Source organism: Cucurbita pepo, chromosome 16, assembly GCF_057944985.1.
Source record: "Cucurbita pepo subsp. pepo isolate OVF chromosome 16, ASM5794498v1, whole genome shotgun sequence".
Classification (NCBI taxonomy): Eukaryota; Viridiplantae; Streptophyta; class Magnoliopsida; order Cucurbitales; family Cucurbitaceae; genus Cucurbita; species Cucurbita pepo.
In genome coordinates, this window is record NC_141813.1 from 7,159,566 (window position 1) to 7,168,565 (window position 9,000).

The 9,000-nt window shown below is 35.5% G+C and overlaps 2 non-coding genes across 2 annotated transcripts; both read left to right on the plus strand.

Moving 5' to 3' along the window:
* Positions 1-4,431: 4,431 nt before the first annotated feature.
* TRNAL-UAA (transfer RNA leucine (anticodon UAA)) lies at positions 4,432-4,504 on the plus strand. The gene has a single exon. It is a non-coding gene; the product is annotated as a tRNA-Leu (tRNA).
* Positions 4,505-8,549: 4,045 nt separating this feature from the next.
* TRNAC-GCA (transfer RNA cysteine (anticodon GCA)) lies at positions 8,550-8,621 on the plus strand. The gene has a single exon. It is a non-coding gene; the product is annotated as a tRNA-Cys (tRNA).
* The last annotated feature ends 379 nt before the right edge of the window (positions 8,622-9,000 follow it).

Here is a 9,000-nt window from a genome sequence, read left to right on the forward strand (position 1 = left end):
TTCCATATCCTTTCTTCAGGCTAAAGGAATTGGTTTGGAGGAATGTCTTTAAGTGTAAGACCTTAATTTCCAAAAATCGTTCTCGGTATGCAACTCACTCAAAATGCTAGATTTTCGATCTCTTGGGTAGCTTGTTCTACGATGTTTCATCTCTCGATTCCTTCATCAAGTTTACTCAACTTCTTCTTCTGAAGCTAGAGGAATCCTTAATTTGAAGGAAAAGAGATCGTAGATAGGAATTCGACTCTTATCCCCAATTTAATTTTGAAACCTATTTCCTTCAATTCGACATGCTCTCGAGGTTATTTTTCTTCGTGGTCTTCTATGGAAGCATTCCTTGGAGGTGCAAAAACTGATTGGAATCATTCTTGCTCGACATATCATCATGTATCCTCGGATTGGATTTTCAAGTTTTTCTTGAAGTTCTTCAATGGCTGATTGAATTGGGGGAATGGTTTATAGGCACTTCCAGCACTCTATTCCTTCATAGAACTTGTGGGTAATCTTGTTGAGAAACGGTAGGAATAAGTTTGAAGAGAAATGTTGGAGGATTGCTCTCGAATTTGGAAGAAATCTGAGAGTAGGAGACACATAATCTAAACGTTTATTGTCTTCGATTGGGGGATCAACCTTTCTCGATTCTTATTCCGTATTGTTGCTCCTACTTCAGACATTATAGGAGGAGATTAAACCGACGTTGAGAGCTCCAGATTCTTCGTTATTTAGATGTTTGAAGAGAAATGGTGGAGGATTGCTCTCGAATTTGGAAGAAATCTGATAGTATGAGACCCACAATCTAAATCCTTATTGCCTTCGATTGGGGGATCGACCTTTCTCGATTCTTATTCCGTATTGTTGCTCCTACTTCAGACTTTATAGATGGAACTTAAACCGATATTTAGAGTTCTAGAATCTTTGTTATTTAGAGATCGAACTTTCTGGATAATTTTTCGGAGATATCAACTCCAATCATATCCTCACCGACATTGGCTTTAATACTAGTCGTTGGATGTGATGATCCGTGCATGTTTGTTCTAGATCATATCAAATTTTGGAGGAGATCCGACGGTTGAAATTTGAGTTCGAAGGATTTTGGTCGGATGGTCACGGTAGATGCTCTGATTCTAATTAGAGTGGCATTTCTTTAATTATCCATTCTTCTAGGGGTATTTTGGTAATTTTCCACTATTCGAATATTTTATTATTATTTTTCTCGAAAAATCCATAATTTTTCTACAAATTCCTCATCGCTTTTTTTTATCATTTTTCACTTATTTTGAATCTTGAGATTCCTTCTAGATAAGGAATTACAAATCCGGAAAGATTCTTGATAATTGATAAAATGACTTTTTTGCCCTTTTCATTTACTTTTTCCTTTCCAATCCTTTTCAAAAGGCCTTTAACTCCTTGAAATCACGTGTTAGGGTACACGAGTGACTTGACTAAGTCCTTTGTTCTTGCTTAATCCTTTAAGTTTTTTTCCTTTCTATCCTTTGGGTCTTTCATGAGTAGCTTATTCTTATGGGAGCTAATTTCCTTCATTTTTTGGGTGTTACATATACATATTCGTTACAAACACAAAATAAGAAGCAGACTAAAAAAAAGAACAAAAAATACTAGATTAAAAATAGAAGTTAGTCCATGGCCCACACTCCAAAGTCCACTCATCCATGACCAACTCTTAGTTACTTGAAAAAAAATGATAAACATGGAGTGAGTAAAACTTAGTAAGTAGCCTACTAGTAGGTTCTTAATCGCGACGTTAAGCTAGGATATTACTTCTTGTTATGTTTTCAGGATCTTAGAACTTAGAGGTCATCGTGTTATGTATCATATACTGATCCTGAAAACCTTCTCCTAAAATAACCTTTAATTTTCTTCCCATGAACACATGAGTGGTGTCGTCATAATCATGTAATCCTACTGGTAAATCGTTGTGCAGGACATCTCGTTTAGCTGATGGGAAAGGTAGGCCTATCATAACATCCAGCTCATGATACATATTGCAAGACATCCTACCTAAAGAGGAATAGGGGCCTTTTAGTACACATCGTAATGCAGATAATGTTTACTTCTAGGTATGGATCCTAGCAACTTATTTAGCATGTTATTCACATAGTTCTAGGTACTTGGTACATGGATTATTGATGAACCTAGGTTTATACATAATGTCATGGGTTAGGCTTTAGGAGTCGAGGTTTTAGCTTAGGAAAACATTAGAGGGTAACCTAACGTGGACTAATTCGTGTGAAAACCTACTAGCACTTTGAGGACCTCTTTCCTTCACCAAACTTATGGGTAAACTTATTTAGAAGGTGCAGGAACAAGTTTGAAAATGAATAGTGGACTATAGTTCTCGAATTCGAGGTAAACCCATGAACACGATACCCCAAAACAAAAAACTTGTATCTCTCGATTGGGTACTCGATTAAGCTTGCTTCTTGCCCCGAATAGTTTACTCTAATTCATAATTTATAGACGGATTTTCCACTACCATTGAAACGTCTAGAATTTCTATAATTTCATTCTTGATTTTTTTGAATCTTCTGCCAGAAAAGTCTTCTCCGATCCGAACCTTCCTTTTTTAAGCACCTTGTAATTCTTATTCTATAAAAAATTTAATGATTCGGGAAGTTTTTAAAAATTAGAAAAAGTACCATTTTCTTTATGTTTTTCCAATTTTACTTGTTCTTTGCTTCTAGATACAACCTAGTAGGGATTATACACTGTCTCTTATTGGAGATCTTGAGTGTTGCAAATTCTCCTCTCCTTTGAAAACTTTCGGTCATCGATAGTGCTTATTCTAAAATAGGTCAGAGTACAAGGTTCTTATTTGCCTTCTGTTTCCCAAGTGGCTTCTTCTACTCTATGATTCTTCCATAGGACCTTAACGAGAGAGATTTCCTTGTTTCTCAATCATTTGACTTTCTTGTCTATTATTTGAATCGGGTCTTCTTTATACGTTAGGTCATCTCTGAAGAAGAGAGTTTCATGAGACAGTACGTGCGAACGATCTAGGGTATACTTCAGTAGTATGGATACATGAAAGATATTATGTACTGCAGACAAGTTTGGGCATTGCCCGATTCTATAGGCCACAGATCCAATCTTTTCTAATATCTCAAAGGGACGGATAAACCTAGGGCTTAGCTTCCCCTTTTTACCCTACCTGAGCACCCCTCTCATGGGGTGCTACCTTTAGGAATATATGATCCCCTACCTACAATTCCATGTCCTTGCGACTTAGGTCTGCATAGCTTTTCTCTCGGCTTTGTGCGGTTTGTATCCTAGCTTTAAGCTTTTGGATTGCGGCGTTGGTAATTTGCACCAGCTCTGGCCCAATAGTTGTCGTTTGCCCCCTTCTTTTGAAAAGATAGGGGATTGAAATCTTCGTCCATAAAGAACCTTGTATGTGGCCATTTGTATGGTGGCTTGGCAAGTATTATTATAAGCGAATTTCATAAGGGGTAGGTGGTACTTAACCCAGCTTTCTGCAAAATCCATCACATATACCCTCAACATGTCTTCCAATATTTGCTTGAGCATTTCTGTTTGACCATCTATTTATGGGTGGAATGTCATACTATAACTGCGTACCCAATGCCTTTTGTTGAATTTTCCAAAAGTGAGATTTAAATCTGGTATCTTGGTCTAATACTATTGCCTTTTGTTGAATTTCCAGAAGTGTACACAATACCTTTACTGATGAATATTCATTTTTAATGTTAGCAAGAGTAGCTCAGTTGGGAGATTGTTAGACTGAAGATTTGAAGGTCACACGTGTTATATCCATGTTCAACGCACCTAATACAAGTTTATTACCTGACTATACAATCTAAAAACATAACTTGCTCATTCAATCTAAAATTAGTGATTATTTCTTTCTTAAACATAATGAATTAGCAGAAATACCTTTACTTATGAATTTTCATTTTTAATATTAGCGGGGATAGCTCTGTTGGGAGAGCGTGAGACTGAAGATTTGAAGGTCACGTGTTTGATCTCCACGTTCACCGCACCTGATTCTAGTTGCATAACCCGACTATTCAATCTAAAATTAGTCATTGTTCCTTTTTGAAATCTCAATGAATTATCGAAAATACCTAACGTGTTCTAGTTCACCGCACCTTATACAAGTTGGATAACTTGAATATCTTATTAAAAATTAGTGATTATTTCTATTTAAAATTTCAATGAAGTAGCGAAAATACTTTTACTGATGAATTTTCATTTTTAACGTTAGTGTGGATAGTTCAGTTGAGAGAGCATTAGATTGACGATTTGAAGGTCTCGTGTTCGATCTACGTTCACCACACATGGTTCACGTTGCACAATTTGACTAATCAATCTAAAATTTTTGATCATTTCTTTCTAAAATTTCAATTAATTAGCGGAAATACCTTTACTTAAAAACTTTCATTTTTAATGTTAGCGGGGATAGCTCAGTTTGGAGAGCATCAGATTTAAGATCTGAAGGTCACGTGTTCGATCCACGTTCACCGCACTTGGTTCACTTTGCATAATTTGACTATATTCTTTACAAAATTAGTGATTATTTATGTTTAAAATATAATGAATTAGTGGAAACACCATTTTTTATCCAACTGGCATAGGTTAACTAAGTTGCATAACTTGATTATTAAATCTGAAACTTGTGATTATTAATTTTTTATGTTATCTGGGATGGCTTAGTTGGGAGAGCATTAAATTGAATATTGGAAGGTCTTGTGTTCATTCATTGCACCCTTATAGTTTAGTTGATTATTATTTCTTTTTAAAATATAATGAATTAGTGGAAATAACTCTACTTATGAATTTTTATTTTTAATGTTAGCAGGGATAGCTCAGTTGGGAGAGTGTCAAACTAAAGATTTGAAGGTCACGTGTTTAATCTCCACGTTCACCGCACCTGTAACTATTCAACTGGATTATCACATTAACAATTTGAATCAAATAAAGTGACATTAACCATTTGAGTCACCTCAACCCCACTTGTTGAACTTGACCAAATGTCTATAACATAACACTAACAAAGGTACAAAGTTCATAAAAGTCTTTTTAATCTAAAATACCATTGAACTTGACCATTAAAGTGCCTCTCAAAATGAGGTAAAGTTTAAATATAATTGGTGACAAAAGATGAAACTATAAAATAAAAAGAAATAAGAAAATAATATTCAATTTCAGAGGATCAAACCAAAATCTCGTAGGTGAAAGCCAAATATCCAAACCGTTGGACAACAATGAATTTTTGGTGTAGTTGTCCTAAAGTCTTTTGTTTAATCGCTCAAGAGTTTTACTATGATGTTTTGGGTAATGTCTAACTCTTCAACACGTCCTTTCATGTGTGCGATAGAGTTCTCAGAATTACCACGACGTTTCGAGCTGTTCGATCGTGTGGATCTTTCTTCAAAAGGGTAAACATCAAACATCAGGTCTTTGATTGGCAACCCATCCAAAGGAGCGTTGATTGCATCGATTCCATCAACAGACTTCCCATTAGTTTATGGTGCATGACCCATTTTTTATACCATTCACCTTTGAGCGCCACCATAGTTTTGCATCGTCCATGAGATGCATTGCGACCAACGTAACTCTTAGGTCCTATGAGCAAGTTCCAGTAACCTTCAAGTATTGTTCTACGTAAAAAATAAAGCTTTTTAATTCCTTAGCATCCCGGTTTCCATTTTTGTGTTCTTGGATTTTAAGTTTGTTAAGCCCACATGAACTTGGCTTGAGGTGTGGTTCTCTACAGCCCAACTTGTCAAACTCACTCGAGTTCTCATATCAACCATGATGTCGTTCAACAAGATAGACCTCGAAAATGACTGGATTATCGCATTAACAATTTGAATCACCTACTCATCTCAACCATGATGTCGTTCAACAAGAGAGACCTCGAAAACGACTGGATTATCGCATTTACAAATTGAAATTGAACAAAATATCTATAACATAACTCTAACAAAGGTACGAAGTTTATAAAAGTCTTTTTAGTCTAAGATAGAAACTGTAAAATAAAATGAAATAAGAAAATAACATTCCATTACCAAGAATCAAACCCAGGTCTCCTGGGTGAAAGCGAGATATCTTGACCGCTGGACGACAATGGATTTTTGGTGTAGATGTCCTGAAGTCTTTTGTCAGATTGCTGAAGAGTTTTAGCATGATCTTTTTCTTAATGTCTAACTCTTCGACACGTCCTTCCCCATGTGTGTTAGAGTTCTCAGGGCTACCGTGACGTTTCGAGCTGTTCGATTGTGCGGCTCTTTCTTCAAAAGAGTCAATATCAAATGTTAGGTCTTTGAATGGCAACCCAACCAGGGGAGCGTCGATTGCATCGATTCCATCAACGATCTTCCCATGAGTTTATGGTGCATGACCCATTTTTTATACCATTCACCTTCGAGCACTACCATAGTTTTGCATCGTCCATGAGATGCATTGCGGCTAACGTAACTCTTAGGTCGTATGAGAAAGTTCCTGTAGCCCTCAACTCTCAGGTCGTATGATAGAGTTCTTAGAGCTACCGCGACATTTCGAGGTGTTCGATCGTGTGGCTTTTTCTTCAAAAGAGTCAACATCAAACGTCAGGTCTTTAATTGGCAACCCATCAAAGGGAGCGTCGATTGCATCGATTCCATCAACGGTCTTCCCATGAGTTTATGGTGCATGACCCATTTTTTATATCATCCACCTTCAAGCGCCACCGTCCATGAGATGCATTGTGGCCAACGTAACTCTTAGGTCCTATGAGCAGGTGGTCATTTCTGACATTTTAGGTTAACAACATGGTGAAAAGAAACCAGAAATTCTGATACTGGTAATTAATTACAAACCTTTGAATAAGGTTTTAGAATAAATAAGATATCCAATCCAAAACAAAAATTATTTGATAAAAAGAATTTAGAGTCAAATGTTTTTATAAAATTCGACATGAAATTGGGATTTTGGAAAATTCTAATTTCTTAAAAGGACAAATATAAAATAGCATTTAATGTCCAATTTAGAAAATATGAGAGGAACGTCATGTCATTTAGGCTAAAAAACGCTCCATCCGAATTTCAGAAGATTATGAATGATATTTTCAATCCTTTCAAAAAATTTCAATAGTTTATATTGATGATGTGTTGATATTTTCTAAAACCACTAAGATCAACACTTTAAACTCTACATACATTCATTAACGTAATCAAAAGAAATCAGCTAGTTGATATCAAACTCAGATCCGTTTTCTTGGATTTTAAATTTATTTGAGCCTTATTAAAACCCATCCAATGGTCTTTGTCTCAAACTTTGGTGATGACGTATCCTAGAGAAAGCGAACTTCAAAAAAAATTTAGGTTCTCTCAATTACGTGTCTTATATCCTTCAAGATATCAGGCACATTTACAAATGTCTTGATGATTGTCTTCAAAATAATACAAAGTCTTGATTTGTAAGGGATATCTCTACAACCCAAAAAAATCAAATCATTAGTCAAATAAACTCTCTGCTGAAGTCTTATTGACCGAAGGGCAGATCTCATAATGAAACGTGACACATCTAATATGGGATATGGAGGTATCTAAAATTGTCAAAGAGGATAGAGAATCAATTATCATATGTCATTCAAAAGCCTCCAATAATACCATACAAATTACAAAATTGTAAAAAAAAAAAAATATATATATATATATAATACTATTTCCATTGTACTCTGTGTACAAAATTTTTTAAAAAAATTTAATTAACAAAACTATTAAAATCTATTCGAGAGTCAAATTTAGTTTTAGAAAAAGAAGTAAATTTTGTTGTGGTTTGATTTTAAAATTCTACCTATAAAAGAAGTTGAAAACACCTTGGAAGATTAGAGAGTTTCTAACAAAGTCTCTCTTCTCTCCTCTGTTCTCTCTTCTCTCCTCTGTCTTCTCAAACTCATACTAATCCAACCAATCATTTGCATGGACTCAAAAGTTAAATTACCTATAAAAGAAGTTGAAAACACCTTGTGAAAGTCTGTAAGCATACTACGACCTCTAGCTTTGCAAAATCCAGCGTTGTTGGCGCTTATCAAAATCGCTGCCAAAATAAAGTTTAACGAGTGGTTCTATGGTGTAGTGGTTAGCACTTTCGACTTTGAATCTAACGATCTGTGTTTAATTCCCGATAGGTAATCCACCAATTTATACAAAATTGGTCCATAGCCGATTCGGTAGGGTCACTTTTGGACAGATAATCTGTAGAAGGGGTCACTAAGGTTGAGATCATACAAAATGGGACCATAGCTGAATATTAGAGCATTTGATTGCAGATCAAGAGGTCACCAATTCGAACCTAGTTGGGCCCTTCTATCTAGGATAGAAATTTGTTACACTTTTTGGACCGACACTATGTCTAAGGGGTCACTAAGGTTAAAATCCTACAAAATGGATCCATGGCTCAGTGGTAGAGAATTTGACCGGTCACCCGTTTGAACTTGGTTGGGCCCTTTTATTTTGGACAGACACTTTTTACACTTTTGGACTGACACTGTAGAAGGAGTCACTAAAGTTGAAATCATGCAAAATGGGTCCATAGCTTAGTGGTAGAACATTTGACTGCAGATCAAGAGGTCATCAGTTTAAGTCTGGTTGGGCCCTTTTATTTTGGACAGACACTTTGGTCGATTTACTCCCGACCACCGAGTACCCACTATGAACATGGTTAAAAACTTTCATGTAACTAAAGAGTAGTTGCCCTAGACAAACAACACCAACTATTTTTGATGTTTTAAAATGATTTTTTTCAACATTTCCCTTATTTTGTACTATGAACCTATAAAATCTATTTTGAATATAAGGTAAATATATATGTTCATTATATTTTAATTCTTTTTTATTTCGAGAAAACATTTTACTTTGTTTTCAACCTCTTTTAACTTGCAATCCGTGCTTGGAGAACCCACCGAAAATAGGTCATGACTCCCTTTTTGTTTTCACTTACTCCTCCTAAATCTATAAAATATCTCCTATTTTTATT